General features: G+C 40.4%; 1 pseudogene; it reads right to left on the bottom strand.

Moving 5' to 3' along the window:
• LOC106612946 (somatolactin-like) overlaps window positions 1–26,060 on the bottom strand; it is a 96,484-nt pseudogene that overhangs the window by 10,125 nt on the left and 60,299 nt on the right.

Below are 26,060 nucleotides of genomic sequence, written 5' to 3'. Positions count from 1 at the left end.
TCATTGATTTAACGTTACGTTTGCCTACATGATACACTAGTAAAGTAATAAAATATATAACTGTCGGCTATATTAGCCACGACTTACCATTCTTTGTGCAGCTTCAAATGTCGAACAAAGTTGGAAATTGTTGCGCCTCCGTCTGTAATTTTCTTCCCGCATGTTTTGCAAGTTGCAATCCGTTTTTTGTTGATACAGAGTCATCTTTATATCCGAAATAATAATTTTGGGTTATCATCTTTCGAAGGGCTCCATCTGAATTCACCCGCTGACGTTCCTCTACACTGCCACGCAGAACTTTTTCGCAGCTGGCACAATTTGATTGGCTGCTGTCCGATTCAAACTGTAATCCGTTAAATGAAGAGTTGATGCGCTGCACACTTTTTTAAATAGCATTATCTTTTATATTTGGGCTTGGGGAGGGTATCAAACCAGGTCGAGTCATAAGGCTCAAGTCCAAGTCAAGTCATGAGTCATTGGTGTTAAAGTCAAAGTCGAGTTGCAAGTCATCATATTTGTGACTCGAGTCTGACTCGAGTTCAAGTCATTTGACCCGAGTCCACACCTCTGCTCAGCACACAAGGGGACAAACACCTACCTGGAGGTGACAGCATTCCATCCCCCCTAGACACAACTACGACAACATAACCAACACAAACGGGTCACAACTCCTGCAGCTCTGTCGGACGCTGTTTGTGTACGCAGTCAATGGTAGGCTTCGAGGGCACTGCTACGATAGGTACACATATAGCTCATCTCTTGGAAGTAGAACTGTTGACTACTTTATAATTGACCTCAACCCTGAGTCTCTTAGAGCGTTCACAGTCAGCACATTGACACCCCTATCAGATCACAGGAAAATCACAGTCTACTTAAACAGAGGCATCAAAGCCAAAGGAACTGAATAATATTAAGAAATGCTATAGATGGATGGAAAGTAGAGTGGAAATCTACTAAAAAACAATTAGGCAACAACAAATTTAATTCCTTCTGGAAAATTTCCTGGACAAAATATTTCACTGTAATAGTGAAGGTGTAAACTTGGCAGTAGAAAACCTAAACAGTATATTTGACCTTTCAGCTTCCCTATCAAATATAAAAATGTCAAGCGGACCACCTAAGAAAATTAACAACAATGACAAATGGTTTGATGATGAATGCAAAAAACTAAGAATGAAATTGAGAAACCTATCCAACCAAAAATATAGAGACCCAGAAAACCTGAGCATACGCCTTCACTATGGTGAATCACTAAAACAATACAGAAATACACTACGGAAAAATAAGGAACAGCACGTCAGAAATCCGTTCAATGTAATTGAGGAATGTAATTTTTCCAATTCTGGGAAAATGTAATAACTCTAAACAACAACACGAAGAGTTATCTATCCAAAATGGAGATGTATGGGTAAACCACTTCTCCACTCTTTTTGGCCCTATAACAAAGCACAATCAGCTAAAACATATACATGATCAAATACAAATCTTAGAATAAACTATTAAAGACTACCAGAACACACTGGATTCTCCAATTACATTGAATGAAATACAGGACAAAATAAAAACCCTTCAACCCAAAAAGGCCTGTGGTTTTGATGGTACCCTAAATGAAATTATAAAATATACAGACCACAAATTCCAATTGGCTATACTTAAACTCTTTAACATCATCCTCAGCTCTGGCCTCTTCCCCAATATTTGGAACCAAGGACTGATCACCCCAATCCACAAATGTGGAGACAAATTTGACCCCAATTACTACCGTGTAATACCTTGGAAAAATCCTCTATATTATCATTAACAGTAGACTCGTGCATTTCCTCAGTGAAAACAATGTACTTAGCAAATGTCAAATTGGCTTTCTACCAAATTACTGTACGGCAGACCACATATTCACCCTAATTAACAAACAAACAAACCAAAACAAAGGCAAAGTCTTCTCATGCTTTGTTGATTTCCAAAAAGCTTTTGACTCAATTTGGCATGAGGGTCTGCCATACAAATTGATGGAAAGTGGTGTTGGGGAAAAAACATACGACATTATAAAATCCATGTACACAAACAACAAGTGTGCGGTTACAATTGACAAAAAACACACACATTTCTTTCCACAGGGCCGAGGGGTGAGACAGGGATGCAGCTTAAGCCCCACGCTCTTCAACATATATACCAACAAATTGGCAAGGGCACAAGGACAGTCTGCAGCACCCGGCCTCACCCTACTAGAGTCTGAAGTCAAATGTCTACTGTTTTCTGATGATCTGGTGCATCTGTCACCAACCAAGGAGGGCCTACAGCATCACCTATATCTTCTGCACAGATTCTGTCAGACCTGGGCCCTGACAGTACATCTGAGTAAGACAAAAATAATGGTGTTCCAAAAAATGTCCAGTTGCCAGGACCACAAATACAAATTCCATCTAGATACCATTGCCCTAGAGCACACAAAAACTTTACATACTTTGGCCTGAACATAAGCGGCACAGGTAACATCCACAAAGCTGTGAACGATCTGAGAAACAAGGCAAGAAGGGCCTTCTATGCCACCAAAGGAACATAAAATTCAACATACCAATTAGGATCTGGCTAAAAATACTTGAATCAGTTATAGAACCCATTATGGTTGTGAGGTCTGGGGTCGGCTCACCAACCAACCAAGTGTTCCCAAAATGGGACAAACACCAAATTGAGACGCTGCATGCAGAATTCTGCAAAAATATCCTCCATGTACAACGCAAAACATCAAATAATGCATGCAGAGCAGAATAAGGCTGATACCCGCTAATTATCCAAATCCAGAAAAGAGCCCTTAAATTCTACAACCACCTAAAAGGAAGCGATTCCAAACCTTCCAAAACAAAGCCATCACCTACAGAGAGATGAACCTGGAGAAGAACCCCTTAACCTGTTATGGCTAGGGGGCAGTATTTTCACGGCCGGATAAAAAACGTACCCGATTTAATCTGATTATTACTCCTGCCCAGAAACTAGAATATGCATATAATTATTAGCTTTGGATAGAAAACACTCCAAAGTTTCTAAAACTGTTTGAATGGTGTCTGTGAGTATAACAGAACTCATTTGGCAGGCCAAAACCTGAGAAGATTCCTTACAGGAAGTGCCCTCTCTGACCATTTCTTGGCCTTCTACACTCTGTTTATTGAAAACTGAGGATCTCTGCTGTAACGTGACACTTCCTACGGCTCCCATAGGCTCTCAGAAGGCGGCAAAACGCTGAATGATGCCTTTGCAGGCCCTGGCTGAAAAACAGTAGCGCATTTGGATAGTGGTCGATCTGAGAACAATGAGCCTGAGGCGCGTGCACGAGGCAACACCATGTTTTAATTTTTTCGTCTTTGAACGAAAACAGGGTTTCCCGGTCCGAATATTATCGCTTTTTTACGAGAAAAATCGCATAAAAATTGATTTTAAACAGCGGTTGACATGCTTCGAAGTACGGTAATGGAATATATTGAAATTTTTTGTCACGAATCGCGTCGGACGCGTAACCCTTCGTCACCCTTCGGATAGTGTCTTGAACGCACAACAAAACGCCGCTATTTGAATATAACTATGGATTATTTGGAACCAAACCAACATTTGTTATTGAAGTAGAAGTCCCGGGAGTGCATTCTGACGAAGAACAGCAAAGGTAATCAAATTTTTCTTATAGTAAATCTGACTTTGGTGAGGGCTAAACTTGGTGGGTGTCTAAATAGCTAGCCCGTGATGGCGAGCTATCTACTCAGAATATTGCAAAATGTGCTTTCACCGAAAAGCTATTTTAAAATCAGACATAGCGATTGCATAAAGGAGTTCTGTATCTATAATTCTTAAAATAATTGTTATGTTTTTTGTGAACGTTTATCGTGAGTAATTTAGTAAATTCACCGGAAGTTTCGGTGGGTATGCTAGTTCTGAACGTCACATGCTAATGTAAAAAGCTGTTTTTTGATATAAATATGAACTTGATTGAACAAAACATGCATGTATTGTATAACATAATGTCCTAGGAGTGTCATCTGATTAAGATCATCAAAGGTTAGTGCTGCATTTAGCTGTGGTTTGGATTTATGTGACATTATATGCTAGCTTGAAAAATGGGTGTCTGATTATTTCTGGCTGGGTACTCTGCTGACATAATCTAATGTTTTGCTTTCACTGTAAAGCCTTTTTGAAATCGGACAGTGTGGTTAGATAAAGGAGAGTCTTGTCTTTAAAATGGTGTAAAATAGTCATATTTAGTCACGATTTCGTCCCACCTTCCCTAGAGAGGTTAAAGGTCCTAAATGATGTCACCATTACCCTTGATTCTAAGCAATGTTGTCCTGCTATTTTTATTGACTTGATTTGATATGGTAGATCATTCCATTCTTGTGAGCCGGCTAAGGAGTATTGGTTTCTCTGAAGGGTCTTTGGCCTGGTTTGCTAACTACCTCTCTCAAAGAGTGCAGTGTATAAAGTCTGAACAGCTGCTGTCTCAGCTATGGCCTGTCATCAAGTGAGTACACCAAGGCTCGATCCTAGGCTCCATGCTCTTCTCAATTTACATCAACAACATAGCTTAGGCAGTAGGAAGCTCTCTCAACCATTTATATGCAGATGATACAGTCTTATACTCAGCTGGCCCCTCCCCGGATTTTGTGTTAATCACTTCACAACAAAGCTTTCTTAGTGTGCAACAAGCTTTCCTTGTCCTTAACCTTGTTCTGAACACCTCCAAAACAACAAAGGTCATGTGGTTTGGTAAGAAGAATGCCCCTCTCCCCACCGGTGTGATTACTACCTCTGGGGGTTTAGAGCTTGAGGTAGTCACCTCATGGAAGTACTTGGAAGTATGGCTAGATGGTACACTGTCCTACTCTCAGCACATATCAAAGCTGCAGGCTAAGGTTAAATCTAGACTTGGTTTCCTCTATCGTAATCGCTCCTCTTTCACCCCAGCTGCCAAACTAACCCTGATTCAGATGACCATCCTACCCATGCTAGATTACAGAGACATAATTTATAGATCGTCAGGTAAGGGTGCTATCGGGCAGCAAGATGATTTTGACCCTTTGGCCATCAGATTTGCCACCAATGCTCCTTATAGGACACATCACTGCACTCTATACTCCTCTGTAAACTGGTCACCTCTGTATATCCGTCGCAAGACCAACTGGTTGATGCTTATTTATAAAACCCTCTTAGGGCTTACTCCCCCCTATCTCTGATAGCTACTGCAGCCCTCATCCTCCACATACAACACCCGTTCTGCCAGTCACATTCTGTTAAAGGTCCCCAAAGCACACACATCCCTGGGTCGCTCCTCTTTTCAGGAGCTAGCCGCAGCTAGCGACTGGAACGAGTTGCAACAAACACTCAAACTATACAGTTTTATCTCCATCTCTTATTCAAAGACTCAATCATGGAAACTCTTACTGACAGTTGTGGATGCTTCACGTGATGTATTGTTGTCTCTTCCTTCTTGCCTTTGTGCTGTTGTCTGTGCCCAATAATGATTGTACCATGTTTAGTGCTGCTACCATTTTGTGCTGCTGCCATGTTGTGTTGCTACCATGTTGTTGTCATGTTGTGTTGCTACCATGCTGTGTTGTCATGTGTTGCTGCCATGCTATGTTGTTGTCTTAGGTCTCTCTTTATGTAGTGTTGTGGTGTCTCTCTTGTCGTGATGTGTGTTTTGTCCTATATTATCATTTTTAATCCCAGCCCCTGTCCCCGCAGGAGGCCTTTTGGAAGGCTGTCATTGGAAATAATACTGTTTTCCTTACTGACTTGCCTAGTTAAATAAAGGTTAAATAAAATAAAATGCAGTGTCTTTCCAATAATGAGGAGATAGATGATGTTTCCATTTCAAAGCCGATGCTGGTTCCCTACTCTCAGTATGGAAGGGAATCTTATGGGCTTTCCTTCTACAGAAAACCACAATATGAATGCACAGCACTGTATATAATTATCAGCATGGTCTTGATTTTAATCCTTCTTTGTCTGAGGAGAGTTGGGGAACTACTATGAAGCCAGAATGTGTTGGTTGTATTGGTTGAGCATATAGCAAAGGGATTGGTAGGGTAATTATTTCCGTAGGACTTCCCCAAAACACAGGACACGTATAATGTGAAACACTAAGCTTACAGTCTGCACACAGATATGAATGAACACATTTCTTAGGTGAGTGCTGTCAGAGGAGGTATGTTGGAAATGCGGGAAGTACGTAGGAGTTGTGTGGTACTCACAAACAGAGTACAGAATGACTCAGAACCGCTGTAGATGAGCTCGGCATGTTGGATGACCCGTTCCAGTAGTTTCTCCTGGGAGATGGAGGCACAGTGTGTGATGCTGCCCTGCTCGTCCTTACACTCCAGAGGGACACCCAGGGAGAGCAGACAGGGCCAGAGCAGCACTGCCCACACACCACCCTGCAAGACTGAGTACTGTAGACACACACACACACACAGATTTAAAAATACCCAGAACCAATCTATCTGTAGTTATTGAATCCAATAACACTACAAGCATTAGACCTACTGCTAGCAAAAGGATGTATCCAATATCTTTCTAGGAATATTATTGATCATATCCTAAATTCTCTCTGAAGGGGTATAAAGTACCTTGTATCATGTTTATTATGTCATGACAGTGGTCTTCCTCCTAGCATATTTGAGGATACCAAGGACATTTATATGGATTCAACAGGCGATGAGTGAGACAAACGGATAGGGTTTTGCATACGTTTTTGGTAAGAGGATATGTTCCTACCCATCCAACATACTCTGATCACCAGTGGTAGAAAAAGTACCCAATTATCATACTTGAGTAAAAGTAAAGATACAGTTGAAGTCGGAAGTTTATATACATTTAGGTTGGAGTCGTTAAAACTCATTTTTCAACCACTCCACAAATTTCTTGTTAACAAACTATAGTTTTGGCAAGTCAGTTAGGACATCTACTTTGTGCATGACACAAGTAATTTTTCCAACAATTGTTTACAGACAGATTATTTCAGTTATAATTCACTGTATCACAATTCCAGTGGGTCAGACGTTTACATACACTAAGTTGACTGTGCCTTTAAACAGTTTGGAAAATTCCAGAAAGCTTCTGATAGGCTAATTGACATCATTTGAGTCAATTGGAGGTGTACCTGTGGATGTATTTCAAGGCCTACCTTCAAATTCAGTGCCTCTTTGCTTTACATCATGGGAAAATCAAAATAAATCAGCCAAAACCTCAGAAAAAATGTATAAACCTCCACAAGTCTGGTTCATCCTTGGGAGCAATTTCCAAATGCCTGAGGATACCACATTCATCTGTACAAACAATAGTATGCAAGTATAAACACCATGGGACCACACAGCCGTCACACCGCTCAGGAAGGAGACGCGTTCTGTCTCCTAGAGATGAATGTACTATGGTGCGAAAAGTGCAAATCAATTCCAGAACAACAGCAAAGGACCTTGTGAAGATGCTGGAGGAAACGGGTACAAAAGTATCTATATCCACAGTAAAACGAGTCCTATATCGACATAACCTGAAAGGCCACTCAGCAAGGAAGAAGCCACTGATCCAAAACGGCCATAGAAAAGCCAGACTACGGTTTGTAACTGCACATGGGGACAAAGATCGTACTTTTTGGAGAAATGTCCTCTGGTCTGATGAAACAAATATAGAACTGTTTGGCCATAATGACCATCATTATGTTTGGAGGAAAAAGGGGGAGGCTTGCAAGCCGAAGAACAACATCCCAACCTTGAAGCATGGGGGTTGCAGCATCATGTTGTGGGGGTGCTTTGCTGCAGGAGCGACTGGTGCACTTCACAAAGTAGATGGCATCATGAGGTAGGAAAATGATGTGGATATATTGAAGCAACATCTCAAGACATCATTCAGGAAGTTAAAGCTTGGTCACAAATGGGTCTTCCAAATGGACAATGACCCCAAGCATACTTCCAAAGTTGTGGCAAAATGGCTTAAGGATAACAAAGTCAAGGTATTGGAGTGGCCATCACAAAGCCCTGACCTCAATCCTATAGAAATGTTGTGGGCAGAACTGAAAAAATGTGTGCGAGCAAGGAGGCCTACAAACCTGACTCAGTTACACCAGCTCTGTCAGGAGGAATGGGCCAAAATTCACCCAACTTATTTGGGAAGCTTGTGGAAGGGTACCCAAACTGTTTGACCCAAGTTAAACAATTTAAAGGCAATGCTACCAAATACTAATTGAGTGTATGTAAACTTCTGACCCACTGGGAATGTGATGAAAGAAATAAAATCTGAAATAAATCATTCTCTCTACTATTAGTCTGACATTGTATGTTATTAAAATAAAGTGGTGATCCTAACTGACCTAAGATAGGGTATTTCTACTAAGATTAAATGTCAGGAATTTTGAAAAAGTGAGTTTAAAAGTATTTGGCTAAGGTGTATGTAAACTTCCAACTTCAACTGTACCTTAAAAGTAAAAGTGAAAGTCTCCCGGTAAAATACTAATTGAGTAAAATTTAGAAGTTTTTGGTTTTGAATATACTTAAGTATGAAAGTAAAATAACAAATAATTTCAAATACTTTATATTAAGGAACCCAGACGGCACAATTTTCTTGTTTTTTTAATTTACGGATAGCCAGGGACACACTTCAACAGTCAGACATAATTTATAAACGAAGCATTTGTGTTTAGTGTGCCTGCCGGATCAGAGGCAATAGGGATGTCCAGGGATGTTCTCTTGATAAATGTGTGAATTGGACCATTTTCCTGTCCTGCTAAGCATTCAAAATGTAACGAGTACTTTTGGGTGTCAGGGAAAATGTAAGTAGTAAAAAGTACATTATTTGCTTTAGGAATGCAGTGGAAGTTGTAAAAGATGTAAAAAATATAAATAGTAAATTAAAGTATAGATTCCCCCCAAAACTACTTAAGTATACATTTAAAGTATTTTTACTTAAGTACTTTACACCACTGCTGGTCACTATGGATTACATTCAGATGAGAGAGGACCTTATCTCTTTCAGAGACTTTGTCTGGTGTATTTCTTCATTGTTGACTGTTGTTGAGAGATTCCTTCAAATTTCTCCCATATGCCTGATGGTACCCCATAATACACCAATTTACTAGATACTATGATAAAGGAGATGTCTGAAAAATCTATTATGGTGAAGAAATCCTGGTGAGAACCAGTCAGTCTCCCCCAGCAGCCAGAGCTGCCCATCTTACAGTAATGACTCTGTTTGGTTGTCATTGGCAGCCCACATTTTAATCCCCGTTGAAATAAAGCCAGGGTAGGTGGGCGTAGGACATTATTAAATCCGGCATATCAAATTTTTGTCTCTGATTACTGAGTGTCCTACATACAGTATTACGGTCCCCCAAACCCACACCATTAAATGTGTTAATCCATTCTGAGAATTAAAGTAAGTGATCTGTCCTGTCTGTCGATTGGAAAATTAAACCCCCTTAGTTGGCGTCATGCACATTTTAGTGGATCCAATTTCTCTGATCTCGAAAGAGTGGCGTTTTTAGACTTAAAAAAAACAAAAGCATTTTTAAACTATTAAATTTAACTTTAATTTAAGATTTTTCTTACAAAAACATTACAAGAACATAGATGTATTGATTTTCTCTGAAGTATTGGTGAGAAAAAAAATGTTTTAATTGAGAAAGCAAACTTTCTGATATCTCAGTGTAAACTTGTTTTTACATTGCATTGTTGTTTTTAGCTGTATTGATTATGTATTTGGGATGTTTGCAGTGTATTGAGAATGCGTTCAGATTTAAAAATAATAATTGTGCACTAAAATTACAATAAGTTAACTTGAGTTAACTGATTTAATCTGACAGCCCTATGAATTACATTTGTAATTTTCTTAGTTTTTTCTAGGATGAATATCTACAGAATAAAACAATCTACTTCAATGCTCAAGATCAGCTTGTAGCATTCCATTTACAGTACTACGTTAATCCCCTGCATGTTCAGTGCCTTCAGAAAGTATTCACACCCCTTGACTTTTTCCACATTTTGTGGTATTCAAATGGCTTTAATTTAGATTTTTGGTCAACAATCTACACAAAATACTTTAATGTCAAAGTCAAAAAATTAAATCAAACATTTGTTTAATAAAACACTAATATATCTTGATTAGATAAGCATTCAACCCCCTAAGTCAATACATGTTAGAATCACCTTTGTCAGCAATTACAGCTATGAGTCTTTCTGTGTAAGTCTCTAAGAGCTTTCCGCACCTGGATTTCGCAACATTTGCCCATTATTCTTTTCAAAATTCTTCAAGCTCTAGACAACCATTTTCAGATCTTGCCATATATTTTCAAGCAGATTAAAGTCAAAGCTTTAACTCCGCCACTCAGGAACATTTTCTGTCTTCCCGGTAAGCAACTCCAGTGTGGATTTGGCCTTGTGTTTTAGGCTATTGTCCTGCTGATAGGTGAATTCATCTCCCAGTGTCTAGTGGAAATCAGACTGAACCAGGTTTTCCTATAGGATTTTGCCTGTGCTTAGCTCCGTTCCATACATTTTTTATCCTAAAAAACTCCCAGTACTTAACAATTATGAGCATAGCCATAACATGATGCAGCTTCACTATGCTTGAATATATGGAGAGTGGTACTCAGTAATGTGAACGTATTGGATTTAACCCAAACATAACACTTTGTATACTGCTCAAAAAAATAAAGGGAACATTTAAACAACACATCCTAGATCTGAATGAAAGAAATAATCTTATTAAATACTTTTTTCTTTACATAGTTGAATGTGCTGACAACAAAATCACACAAAAATAATCAATGGAAATCCAATTTATCAACCCATTGAGGTCTGGATTTGGAGTCACACTCAAAATTAAAGTGGAAAACCACACTACAGGCTGATCTAACTTTTGATGTTATGTCCTCTTACATCTAGACGTTCCGCTAGCGGAACACCTGCTCCAATATCCAATGATAGGCGTGGCGCGAATGACAAATTCCTCAAAAATACAAAAACTTCAATTTTTCAAACATATGACTATTTCACAGCATTTTAAAGACAAGACTCTCCTTTATCTAACCACACTGCCCGATTTCAAAAAGGCTTTACAGCGAAAGCAAAACATTAGATTATGTCAGCAGAGCACCCAGCCAGAAATAATCAGACACCCATTTTTCAAGCTAGCATATAATGTCACAAAAGCCCAGAAGACAGCTAAATGCAGCACTAACCTTTGATGATCTTCATCAGATGACAACCCTAGGACATTATGTTATACAATACATGCATGTTTTGTTCAATCAAGTTCATATTTATATCAAAAACCAGCTTTTTACATTAGCATGTGACGTTCAGAACTAGCATACTAGCAAACTTCCGGGGAATTTACTAACAATTTACTAAATTACTCACGATAAACGTTCACAAAAAGCATAACAATTATTTTAAGAATTATAGATACAGAACTCCTCTATGCACTCGATATGTCCGATTTTAAAATAGCTTTTTGGTGAAAGCACATTTTGCAATATTCAAAGTACATAGCCCAGCCATCACGGGCTAGCTATTTAGACACCCGGCAAGTTTAGCCTTCACCAAAATCAGATTTACTATAACAAAAATGTTATTATCTTTGTTGTCTTCGTCAGAATGCACTCCCAGGACTGCTACTTCAATAACAAATGTTGGTTTGGTCCCAAATAATCCATCGTTATATCCGAATAGCGGCGTTTTGTTCGTGCGTTCCAGAAACTATCCAAAATGGTAAATCAGGGTCGCGCCCATGGCGCAATTCGTGACAAAAAAATTCTAAATATTCCATTACCGTACTTCGAAGCATGTCAACCGCTGTTTAAAATCCATTTTTATGCAATTTATCTCGTAAAAAAGCGATAATATTCCGACCCGGGAATCTCCTTTTCGGCAAACAGAGGAAAAATCACAAACACGGGGGCGGCCAGGGCACGCGCCTAAGCCCACAGTCCCTTGATCGGCCACTTGAGAAAGGCGATAATGTGTTTCAGCCTGGGGCTGGGATGACGACATTCAGGTTTTTCCCAGGCTCTGAGCGCCCATGGAAGACGTAGGAAGTGTCACGTTAGAGCAGAGATCCTTTGTAAAAGATAGAGATGGCAAAGAAGTTCAAGAAATGGTCAGATAGCCACTTCCTGTAAAGGAATCTCTCAGGTTTTGACCTGCCATTTGAGTTCTGTTATACTCACAGACACCATTCAAACAGTTTTAGAAACTTTGGAGTGTTTTCTATCCAAAGCCAATAATTATATGCATATTCTAGTTACTGGGCAGGAGTAGTAACCAGATTAAATCGGGTACGTTTTTTATCCAGCCGTGAAAATACTGCCCCCTAGCCATAACAGGTTAAAACAAGTCAAAATGAGGCTCAGTAGTGTGTGTGGCCTCCACGTGCCTGTATGACCTCCCTACAATGCCTGGGTATGCTCCTGATGAGGTGGCGGATGGTCTCCTGAGGGATCTCCTCCCAGACCTGGACTAAAGCATCCACCAACTCCTGGACAGTCTGTGGTGCAACGTGGCGTTGGTGGATGGAGCGAGACATGATGTCCCAGATGTGCTCAATTGGATTCAGGTCTGGGGAACGAGCGGGCCAGTCCATAGCATCAATGCCTTCCTCTTGCAGGAACTGCTGACACACTCCAGCCACATGAGGTCTAGCATTGTCTTGCATTAGGAGGAACCCAGGGCCAACCACACCAGCATATGGTCTCACAAGGGGTCTGAGGATCTCATCTCGGTACCTAATGGCAGTCAGGCTACCTCTGGCGATCACATGGAGGGCTGTGCGGCCCCCCAAAGAAATGCCACCCCACCCCACACCATGACTGACCCACCGCCAAACCGGTCATGCTGGAGGATGTTGCAGGCAGCAGAACGTTCTCCACGGCGTCTCCAGACTCTGTCATGTCTGTCACATGCTCAGTGTGAACCTGCTTTCATCTGTGAAGAGCACAGGGCGCCAATGGCGAATTTGCCAATCTTGGTGTTCTCTGGCAAATGCCAAACATCCTGCACGGTGTTGGGCTGTAAGCACAACCCCCACCTGTGGACGTCGGGCCCTCATACCACCCTCATGGAGTCTGTTTTTGACCGTTTGAGCAGAGACATGCACATTTGTGGCCTGCTGGAGGTCATTTTGCAAGGCTCTGGCAGTGCTTCTCCTGCTCCTCCTTGCACAAAGGCGGAGGTAGCGGTCCTGCTGCTGGGTTGTTGCCCTCCTACGGCCTCCTCCACGTCTCCTGATGTACTGGCCTGTCTCCTGGTAGCGCCTCCATGCTCTGGACACTATGCTGACAGACACAGCAAACCTTCTTGCCACAGCTCGCATTGATGTGCCATCCTGGATGAGCTGCACTACCTGAGCCACTTGTGTGGGTTGTAGACTCCGTCTCATGCTACCACTAAAGTGAAAGCACCGCCAGCATTCAAAAGTGACCAAAACATCAGCCAGGAAGCATAGGAACTGAGAAGTGGTCTGTGGTCCCCACCTGCAGAACCACTCCTTTATTGGGGGTGTCTTGCTAATTGCCTATAATTTCCACCTGTTGTCTATTCCATTTGCACAACAGCATGTGAAATGTATTGTCAATCAGTGTTGCTTCCTAAGTGGACAGTTTGATTTCACAGAAGTGTGATTGACTTGGAGTTACATTGTGTTGTTTAAGTGTTCCCTTTATTTTTTTGAGCAGTGTATTTAGAGACAAAAAGTTTTACTTTAGTGCATTGTTGCAAACAGGATGACTGTTTTGGAATATTTTTTACAGAGAATTGTATGTGTGGGGTACATTCAGAAATCATGCTAAACACTATTATTGCACACAGAGTGAGTCCATGGAACCTATTATGTGACTTGTTAAGCACATTTACTCCTGTACTTATTTAGGCTGTTTTTTCTTTACTCTCATCAGACTGAAACTTTACCAGTTGAAAGTATACATAAATACAATATATTATCGTATTATATGAATGGCAGCTTCATTAAATAGTACCCGCAAAAACACCAGTCTCAACGTCAACAGTTAAGAGGCGACTCCGGGATGCTTGCCTTCTCGGCAGAGTTCCTCTGTCCAGTGTGTGTGTTCTTTTGCCCATCTTAATCTTTTCTTTTTATTGGCCAGTCAGAGATATGGCTTTTTCCTTGCAACTCTGCCTAGAAGGCCAGCATCCCGGAGTCACCTCTTCATTGTTGATGTTGAGACTGGTGTTTTGCAGGTACTATTTAATGAAGCTGCCAGTTGAGGACTTGTGAGGCATCTGTTTCTCAAACTAGATACTCTAATGTACTTGTCCTCTTGCTCAGTTGTGCACCGGGGCCTCCCACTCCTTTTCCTATTCTGGTTAGCACCAGTTTGCCGTGTTTTATTGGTTCTTTAATCAACACAACAGTTTTCAGCTGTGCAAGCATAATTGCAAAAGGCTGTTCTGTGAAGGGAGTAGTAAACAGCGTTGTACGAGATCTTCAGTTTCTTGACAATTTCTCGCATGGAATAGCCTTCATTTCTCAGAAGAAGAACAGACTGATGAGTTTCAAAAGAAAGTGCTTTCTTTCTAGCCATTTTGAGCCTGTAATCGAATCCACAAATGCTGATGCTCCAGATCAAATCAAATCAAATGTATTTATATAGCCCTTCTTACATCAGCTGATATCTCAAAGTGCTGTACAGAAACCCAGCCTAAAACCCCAAACAGCAAGCAATGCAGGTGTAGAAGCACGGTGGCTAGGAAAAACTCCCTAGAAAGGCCAAAACCTAGGAAGAAACCTAGAGAGGAACCAGGCTATGAGGGGTGGCCAGTCCTCTTCTGGCTGTGCCGGGTGGAGATTATAACAGAACATGGCCAAGATGTTCAAATGTTCATAAATGACCAGCATGGTCAAATAATAATAATCACAGTAGTTGTCGAGGGTGCAACAAGTCAGCACCTCAAGAGTAAATGTCAGTTGGCTTTTCATAGCCGATCATTCAGAGTATCTCTACCGCTCCTGCCGTCTCAAGGGAGTTGAAAACAGCAGGTCTGGGACAGGTAGCACGTCCGGTGAACAGGTGGAACAGGCAGAACAGTTGAAACTGGAGCAGCAGCACGGCCAGGTGGACTGTGCACAGCAAGGAATCATCATGCCAGGTAGTCCTGAGGCATGGTCCTAGGGCTCAGGTCATCCGAGGGAGACAAAAAAGAAGGACAGAAAGAGAGAATTAGAGAGAGCATAGGTAAATTCACACAGTACACCGGATAAGACAGATATAACAGACTGACCCTAGACCCCCGACACATAAACTACTGCAGCATAAATACTGGAGGCTGAGACAGGAGGGGTCAGGAGGGGTCAGGAGACACTGTGGCCCCATCCGATGATACCCCCGGACAGGGCCAAACAGGCAGGATAGAACCCCACCCACTTTGCTAAAGCACAGCCCCCACACCACTAGAGGGATATCTTCAACCACCAACTTACCATCCTGAGACAAGGCCGAGTATAGCCCACAAAGATCTCCGCCACAGCGCCAACCCAGACAGGAAGACCACGTCAGTGACTCAACTCTCTCAAGTGACGCACCCCTCCTAGGGACGGCATGTAAGAGCACCAATAAGCCAATGACTCAGCCCCTGTAATAGGGTACTGAGTCACTGACGTATAGATGCACTATTGTAAAGTGGTTGTTCCACTGGATATCATAAGGTGAATGCACCAATTTGTAAGTCACTCTGGATAAGAGCGTCTGCTAAATGACGTAAATGTAAATGTAAATGGTTAGAGGCAGAGAATCCCAGTGGAGAGAGGGGAACCGGCCAGGCAGAGACAGCAAGGGCAGTTCGTTGCTCCAGAGCCTTTCCGTTCACCTTCACACTCCTGGGCCAGACTACACTTAAAACCTGTTAGGGCTAGGGGGCAGTATTGACACGGCTGGATAAAAAAAACATACCCGATTTAATCTGGTTACCACTCCTACCCAGTAACTAGAATATGCATATACTTACTACATATGGATAGAAAACACCCTAAATTTTCTAAAACTGTTTGAATGGTGTCTGTGAGTATAACAGAACTCATTTGGCAGGCAAAACCCTGAGACATTTTCTGACAGGAAGTGGATACCTGATGTGTTGTATTACCTTTAAACCTATCCCATTGAAAAACACAGGGGCTGAGGAATATTTTGGCACTTCCTATTGCTTCCACTAGATGTCACCAGCCTTTACAAAGTGTTTTGAGTCTTCTGGAGGGAGATCTGACCGAACAAGAGCCATGGAACGATGATGGCCCATTAGACACCTGGCGCGCGAGTTCATGTTGGGTACCCTCGTTCCAATACGTTATAAAAGAGTATGCATTCGTCCACCTTGAATATTATTCATGTTCTGGTTAAAAAGGCCCTAATGATTTATGCTATACAACGTTTGACATGTTTGAACGAACGTAAATATATTTTTTCCCCTCGTTCATGACGAGAAGTCCGGCTGGCTTAGATCATGTGCTAACAAGACGGAGATTTTTGGACATAAATGATGAGCTTTTTTGAACAAAACTACATTCGTTATGGACCTGTGATACCTGGAAGTGACATCTGATGAAGAGAATCAAAGGTAATGGATTATTTACATAGTATTTTTCGATTTTAGATCTCCCCAACATGACGTCTAGTCTGTATCGCAACGCGTATTTTTCTGGGCGCAGTGCTCAGATTATTGCAAAGTGTGATTTCCCAGTAAGGTTATTTTTAAATCTGGCAAGTTGATTGCGTTTAAGAGATGTAAATCTATAATTCTTTAAATGACAATATAATATTTTACCAATGTTTTCTAATTTTAATTATTTAATTTGTGACGCTGACTTGACTGCCGGTTATTGGAGGGAAACGATTTCCTCAACATCAATGCCATAGTAAAACGCTGTTTTTGGATATAAATATGAACTTGATAGAACTAAAAATGCATGCATTGTCTAACATAATGTCCTAGGAGTGTCATCTGATGGAGATTGTAAAAGGTTAGTGCATCATTTTAGCTGGTTTTATGGTTTTGGTGACCCTGTCTTTGAATTGACAAAACATTACACACAACTCTTGTAAATGTACTGTCCTAACATACTCTAAATTTATGCTTTCGCCGTAAAACCTTTTTGAAATCGTAAAACGTGGTTAGATTAAGGAGATGTTTATCTTTCAAAGGGTGTAAAATAGTTGTATGTTTGAAAAATTTGAATTTTGACATTTATTTGGATTCAAATTTGCCGCTCTTGAAATGCACCTGCTGTTGATGGAGTGCACCACGGGTGGGACGCAAGCGTCCCACCTAGCCCATAGAGGTTAATCATAGGACCTACTGAAGAGATGAGTCTTCAGTAAAGACTTGAGACCGAGTCTGCGTCTCTCACATGGGTAGGCAAACCATTCCATAAAAATTGAGCTCTATAGGAGAAAGCCCTGCCTCCAGCTGTTTGCTTAGAAATTCTAGGGACAATTAGGAGGCCTGCGTCTTGTGACCGTAGCATACGTGTAGGTATGTACGGCAGGACCAAATTGGAAAGATAGGTAGGAGCAAGGCTATGTAATGCTTTGTAGGTTAGCAGTAAAACCTTGAAATCAGCCATTGCCTTAACAGGAAGCCAGTGTAGGGAGGCTAGCACTGGAGTAATATGATAAAAAAAAATTGGTTCTAGTCAGGACTCTAGCAGCCGTATTTAGCACTAACTGAAGTTCATTTAGTGCTTTGTCCGGGTAGCCGGAGAGTAGAGCATTGCAGTAGTCCAACCTAGATGTAACAAAAGCATGGATACATTTTTCTGCATCATTTTTGGACAGAAAGTTTCTGATTTTTGCAATGTTACGTAGAAGCTGTCCTTGAAACAGTCTTGATATGTTCTTCAAAAGAGAGATCAGGGTCCAGAGTAACGCCGAGGTCCTTCACAGTTTTATTTGAGACGACTGTACAACCATCAAGATTAATTGTCAGATTCAACAGAAGATCTCTTTGTATCTTGGGACCTAGAACAAGCATCTCTGTTTTGTCCAAGTTTAAAAGTAGAATGTTTGCAGCCATCCACTTCCTTATGTCTGAAACACAGGCCTCTAGCGAGGTCAATTTTGGGGCTTCACCATGTTTCATTGAAATGTACAGCTATGTGTTATCTGTGAAATTTAACATTATGTATTCGAATGACATCCCCAAGAGGTAAAATATGTAGTGAAAACAATAGTGGTCCTAAATCGGAACCTTGAGGAACACCAAAATTTACATGTTGATTTGTCAGAGGACAAACCATTCACAGAGACTAACTGATATCTTTCCGACAGATAAGATCTAAACCAGGCCAGAACTTGTCTGTGTAGACCAATTTGGGTTTCCAATCTCTCCAAAAGAATGTGGTGATCGATGGTATCAAAAGCAGCACTAAGGTCTAGGAGCACGAGGACAGATGCAGAGCCTCGGTCTGACGCCATTAACCTCTATGGGCTAGGTGGGACGCAAGCGTCCCACCCGTGGTGCACTCCATCAACAGCAGGTGCATTTCAAGAGCGGCAAATTTGAATCCAAATAAATGTCAAAATTCAAATTTTTCAAACATACAACTATTTTACACCCTTTGAAAGATAAACATCTCCTTAATCTAACCACGTTTTACGATTTCAAAAAGGTTTTACGGCGAAAGCATAAATTTAGAGTATGTTAGGACAGTACATTTACAAGAGTTGTGTGTAATGTTTTGTCAATTCAAAGACAGGGTCACCAAAACCATAAAACCAGCTAAAATGATGCACTAACCTTTTACAATCTCCATCAGATGACACTCCTAGGACATTATGTTAGACAATGCATGCATTTTTAGTTCTATCAAGTTCATATTTATATCCAAAAACAGCGTTTTACTATGGCATTGATGTTGAGGAAATCGTTTCCCTCCAATAACCGGCAGTCAAGTCAGCATCACAAATTAAATAATTAAAATTAGAAAACATTGGTAAAATATTATATTGTAATTTAAAGAATTATAGATTTACATCTCTTGAACGCAATCAACTTGCCAGATTTAAAAATAACCTTACTGGGAAATCACACTTTGCAATAATCTGAGCACTGCGCCCAGAAAAATACGCGTTGCGATACAGACTAGCCGTCATGTTGGGGAGATCTAAAATCGAAAATACTATGTAAATAATCCATTACCTTTGATTCTCTTCATCAGATGTCACTTCCAGGTATCACAGGTCCATAACGAATGTAGTTTTGTTCAAAAAAGCTCATCATTTATGTCCAAAAATCTCCGTCTTGTTAGCACATGATCTAAGCCAGCCGGACTTCACTTCATGAACGAGGGGAAAAAATATATTTACGTTCATTCAAACATGTCAAACGTTGTATAGCATAAATCATTAGGGCCTTTTTAACCAGAACATGAATAATATTCAAGGTGGACGAATGCATTCTCTTTTATAACGTATTGGAACGAGGGTACCCAACATGAACTCGCGCGCCAGGTGTCTAATGGGCCATCATCGTTCCATGGCTCTTGTTCGGTCAGATCTCCCTCCAGAAGACTCAAAACACTTTGTAAAGGCTGGTGACATCTAGTGGAAGCAATAGGAAGTGCCAAAATATTCCTCAGCCCCTGTGTTTTTCAATGGCATAGGTTTAAAGGTAATACAACACATCAGGTATCCACTTCCTGTCAGAAAATGTCTCAGGGTTTTGCCTGCCAAATGAGTTCTGTTATACTCACAGACACCATTCAAACAGTTTTATAAACTTTAGGGTGTTTTCTATCCATATATAATAAGTATATGCATATTCTAGTTACTGGGTAGGATTAGTAACCAGATTAAATCGGGTACATTTTTTTATCCAGCCGTGCAAATACTGCCCCCTAGCCCTAACAGGTTAAAAGGTAATTTACCACCTTCACAAGTGCAGTCTCAGTGCTATGATGGGGTCTAAAACCAGACGGAAGCATTTCGTATACATTGTTTGTCTTCAGGAAGGCAGTGAGTTGCTGCGCAACAGCTTTTTAAAAAAAAATTGAGAGGAATGGAAGATTCGATATAGGCCGATAGTTTTTTATATTTTCTGGGTCAAGGTTTGGCTTTTTCAAGAGGCTTTATTACTGCCACTTTTAGTGAGCTTGGTACACATCCGGTGGATAGAGAGCCGTTTATTATGTTCAACATAGGAGGGCCAAGCACAGGAAGCAGCTCTTTCAGTAGTTTAGTTGGAATAGGGTACAGTATGCAGCTTGAAGTTTTAGAGGTCATGATTATTTTCATCATTGTGTCAAGAGATATAGTAATAAAACACTTTACTGTCTCCCTTGATCCTCACTTCTGGCAGAGTTGTGCAGACTCAGGACAACTGCACTTTGGAGGAATACGCAGATTTAAAGAGGAGTACGTAATTTGCTTTCTAATGATCATGATCTTTTCCTCAAAGAAGTTCATGAATTTATTACTGCTGAAGTGAAAGCCATCCTCTCTTGGGGAAAAATAGCATAAAAATTTATTTTAAACAGCGTTTGACATGCTTCTAAGTACGGTAATGGAATATTTTGAATTTTTTTGTCACGAAATGCGCGTTACCCGTCAGATAGGGACCTGAACACACAAACAAAACTGAGGTATTTGGATATAACTATGGATTGTTTGGAACCAAAACAACATTTGTTGTTGAAGTAGAAGTCCTGGGAGTGCATTCTGACGAAGAACAGCAATGGTAATCCAATTTTTCTAATAGTAATTCTGAGTTTAGTGAGCCCCAAACTTGGGTGTCAAATTAGCTAGCCTGTGATGGCTGAGCTATGCACTCAGAATATTGCAAAATGTGCTTTCGCCGAAAAGCTATTTTAAAATCTGACATAGCATTTGCATAAAGGAGTTCTGTATCTATAATTCTTAAAATAATTTATCATGAGTAATTACGTTTATCATGAGTAATTTAGTAAATTCACTGGAGGTTTGCGGGGGGTATGCTAGTTCTGAACATCACATGCTAATGTAAAAAGCTGGTTTTTGATGTAAATATGAACTTGATGGCTGTATCTATAATCCTTAAAATAATTGTTATGTTTTTTGTGAACGTTTATCGTGAGTAATTTAGTAAATTCACCGGAGGTTTGCGGGGGGTATGCTAGTTCTGAACGTCACATGCTAATGTAAAAAGCTGTTTTTTTATATAAATATGAACTTGATTGAACAAAACATGCATGTATTGTATAACATAATGTCCTAGGTGTGTCATCTGATGAAGATCAGCAAAGGTTAGTGCTGCATTTACCTGTCTTCTGGGTTTTTGTGACATTATATGCTAGCTTGAAAAATGGGTGTCTGATTATTTCTGGCTGGGTACTCTGCTGACATAATCTAATGTTTTGCTTTCGTTGTAAAGCCTTTTTGAAATCAGACAGTGTGGTTAGATTAACGAGAGTCTTGTCTTTAAAATTGTGTAAAATAATCATATGTTTGAGAAATTGAAGTAATAGCATTTCTAAGGTATTTGAATAACGCGCCACGGGATTCCACTGGCTGTTGAGTAGGTGGGACGCAAGCTCCTGAATTAAACTCTAGAAGATATAAGTTATAACAGTATATCGATAACAATCACCTTTTAATCATTACCTCATATCAGTTCTCATTCTGAACAGTCGTAAGCTTCCTGGATCTGCAAGAACCCCAACCTTTGCTGATTATTCAGTACTACACAAATTGGTTTAATTCTTTATTTACTAACTAACTACAGTGGCAAGAAAAAGTATGTGAACCCTTTGGAATTACCTGGATTTCTGCATAAATTGGTCATCAAATTTGATCTAATCTTCATCTAAGTCACAACAATAGACAAACATTGTGTGCTTAAAACCTCTTCAGCGTCTCGTCCCGTCAGCGGGATCAAAATCCAGGGAAAATCCAGGGAAAACTCCTAGCGACATTAGCATAACGAAATGTAATATATATTTTTTTCAAATATAGGACTGTCTCATATCGTTTTATAGATACACCTCTCCTGAATCGACCCACGTCGTCCAATTTCAAAAAGGTTTTACAGGAAAAGCAAATCATTAGGTTATGTTAGAGGAGTCCATCGTAAAAGCAGCAACATAGCCATTTTCCGACCAACCACATGCATCACAAATAACCAAAAAACAGCTAAATGCAGCACTAACCTTTTACAAACTTCATCAGATGACACACCTAGGACATCATGTTACACAATGCATGCATTCTTTTGTTCAATAAAGTTCATATTTATATATGAAAACAGCATTTTACATCGGCGTCTGACGTTGACTAACTATTTTCCCGTCAAATGCAATCCGGGGAAACAGAGCTACAATTTACTGAATTACTATTCGAAAACATGTTTAAAATGTAATATTGTCATTCTAAGATTTATAGATGAATATCTCTTGAAAGCACCTGTCATACCAGATTTAAAAATAACTTTACTGGGTAATCACACTTAGCGATAAAAGGGGATGCGATACTCAGAAAATGAGCTAGTAAATACAGCTCGGCGCCATCTTGGAACAATCGCATATCACATCTAATGTTGTATAATATTGTCAATAATCCCTTACCTTTAGTTGTCTTCATCAGAAAGCACTTCCAGGAATCCCAGGTCCACAACAGATGTATTTTCGGTCGAAAAAGTCCATCCTTTATGTTCCATTAGCTTGCTGTTGTTAGCGCGTCCGAATGCTGTATCCAACTACTCTGCCGAGCGCGCCACAGCCGTTTCGAAATATTTTTATTTTTTCCCATTTAGGTTCATTCAAACATGTCAAACGTTGTATAACATAAATCTTCAGGGCCTGTTTCAACAAGAGAGCCAATAAGATTAGAGGGGGATGATTTCATTGTGTTTCAAAACGTTTCCAAAGGTGGGGGTAGACAGGGCCGCCGGCGTCATAATGGTGATGGCCCTCCCCCTGTGACCAATTTCCAACACGTCTCATTCACTGAGTTTCGACAGTAGAAGGCTCAAAACACTTTGTAAAGACTGGCGACATCTTGTGGAAGCAATAGGAAGTGCTCAACTAACGATAGCTCACGGTGTGAATAATAGGCAACGACGTGAAGTTGAGTCCACAATTCAGAATTCCACTTCCTGGTTCAATCGGTCTCGGGGTTTTGACTGCCATATGAGTTCTGTTATACTCACAGACACCATTCAAACAGTTTTAGAAACTTTAGGGTGTTTTCTATCCACAGGTATTAATTATATGCATATCCTAGCTTCTGAGTCTGATTAGTAGGCCATTGAAAATGGGCACGAATTCTTTCCAAAATGCGCTGTGGCGCCCCCTATCGTAGGGTAACGTCAAGAGGTTTTAAACTAATAACACACAAATGATTGTATTTTTGTTGTCTATATTGAAAACATAATTTTAACATTCACAGTGTAGGTTGGAAAAAGTATGTGAACCCCTAGGCTAATGACTTCTCCAAAAGCTAATTGGAGTCAGGAGTCAGCTAAACTGGAGTCCAATCAATGAGACGAGGTTGGAGATGTTGGTTAGAGCTGCCTTGCCCTATAAAGAAACAATCACAAAATTTGAGTTTGCTGTTCACAAGAAGCATTGCCTGATGTGAACCATGCCTCGAACAAAAGAGATCTCAGAAGACCTAAGATTAAGAATTGTTGACTTGCATAATGCTGGAAAGGGTTACAAAAGTATCTCTAAAAGCCTTGATGTTCATCAGTCTACAGTAAGACAAATTGATTAGATTATTATTAGATTATGTCAGCAGAGTACCCAGCCTAGCCCAGAGAGGTTAATTCACTGCTTTTCTCACATTGGCTAACAGATCGCCTATTTTTATTTGCTTACTGTAGGAATATTATTTGAGATTTTCTCATTTTGTCTCTCTTTACGTTGAGAGACAAAGAAATGCTGCGCGGCACGTGAGGCATTTTTACCAATCAGGTTGCCGGAAAGGCCCTTTAAATGCCAGTAACCAATCGGATGTCAGGAAATTACTAATCTTTCAGCACGAAGCACTTCGTCTACAAAGGATATAGCCATGTATGGAATAGCTAACGATATGCTCCGGAAAACCAGCTTTTGAATTATATATGATTCAACATGGAGAGTTAATAAGCTAGAAGCGGTTTAAGTTCTACATGAAACATGCTATCATGAACGAGATTTATGGTAGGTGTAGTTGATGGGGTTCGGATGAAATGATACAAATAAAGTATTTATATATTCATTTGTGCATTATATGTAAGTATGGAAGTTACAGTTGCAAAATATCCCAAAATCAGAAAATTGACAGATGGAAGCAAAATCACAATTCTTGCCTATGGTGCCTGACCTTAATGCGTTTGAGCTAATCAGTTGTGTTGTAACATGGTAGGGGTGATATACAGAAGATAGCCTTATTTGGTAAAACACCAAGTCCATATTATGTCAAGACCAGCTCAAATAAGATATGAGAAACGACAGTCCATCATTACTTTAAGACCTGAAGGTCAGTCAATCTGGAACATTTCAAGAACTTTGAAAGTTTCCTGAAGTGCAGTCGCAAAAACCATCAAGCGCTATGATGAAACTGGCTCTCATGAGGACAGCCACAGGAAAGGAAGACCCAGAGTTACCTCTGCTGCAGAGGACAAGTTCATTAGAGTTACCAGCCTCAGAAATTGCAGCCCAGATAAATGCTTGACAGAATTCAAGTAAAAAACACATCTCAACATCAACTGTTCAGGGGAGACTGTGTGAATCAGGCCTTCATGGTGAAATTGCAGCAAAGAAACCACTACTAAAGGACACAAATAATAATAAGAGACTTGCTTGGGCCATAAACACGAGCAATGGACATGTGACCGGTGGAAATCTGTCCTTTGGTCTGTTTTTTGGTTCCAACCGTCTCTGTGAGATGCAGAGTAGGTGAACGGATTATCTCTGCATGTGTGGTTCCCACCGTGAAGCATGGAGCAGGAGGTTTGATGGTGTGGGGGTGCTTTGCTGTTGACTCTGTCTGTGATTTATTTAGAATTCAAGGCACACTTAACCAGATTGGCTACCACAGCATTCTGCAGCGATACACCATCCCATCTGGTTTGCGCTTAGTGGGGCTGTTATTTGTTTTACAACAGGACAACAGAACAATGACACAACACACTTCCAGGCTGTGTAAGGGCTATTTTACCAAGAAGGAGAGTGATGGAGTGCTGCATCAGATGACCTAGTCTCCACAATCACCTGACCTCAACCCAATTGAGATGGTGCTAGATATACACTACTGTTCAAAAGTTTGGGGTCACTTAGAAATGTCCTATTTTTTTGTCCATTAAAATAACATCAAATTGATCAGAAATACAGTGTAGACATTGTCAATGTTGTAAATTACTATTGTAGCTGGAAACGGCAGATTTTGAATGGAATATCTACATAGGTGTACAGAGGCCCATTATCAGCAATCATCACTCCTGTGTTCCAATGGCACATTGTGTTAGCTAATCCAAGTTGATAATTTTAAAAGGCTAATTGATCATTAGAAAACCCTTTTGCAATTATGTTAGCCCAGCTAAAAATTGTTGTCCTGATTAAAAACTGGCGTTCTTTAGACTAGTTGAATATCTGGAGCGTCAGCATTTGTTGGTTCGATTACAGGCTCAAAATGGCCAGAAACAAAGAACTTTCTTCTGAAACTCGTCAGTCTATACCTGTTCTGAGAAATGAAGGCTATTCCATGTGAGAAATTGCCAAGAAACTGAAGATCTCGTACAATGCTGTGTACTACTCCCTTCACAGAACAGAGCAAACTGGCTTTAACCAGAATAAAAAGAGGAGTGCGAGGCCCCAGTGCACAACTGATCAACAGGACAAGTACATTAGTGTCTAGTTTAAGAAACAGATGACTCACAAGTCCTCAACTGGCAGCTTCATTAAATAGTACCTGCAACACACCAGTCTCAACGTCAACTGTGAAGAGGCGACTCCGGGATGCTGGCCTTCTAGGCAGAGTTGCAAAGAAAAAGCCATATCTCAGACTGGCCAATAAAAAGAAAAGATTAAGATAAACACAGAAACTGGACAGAGGAAGTTTGGAAAAAAAG

This window comes from Salmo salar, chromosome ssa09, assembly GCF_905237065.1.
Source record: "Salmo salar chromosome ssa09, Ssal_v3.1, whole genome shotgun sequence".
NCBI lineage: Eukaryota > Metazoa > Chordata > Actinopteri > Salmoniformes > Salmonidae > Salmo > Salmo salar.
Note: the sequence above shows the minus strand (reverse complement) of the source record. Positions and strands in the feature narration are given on the sequence as shown.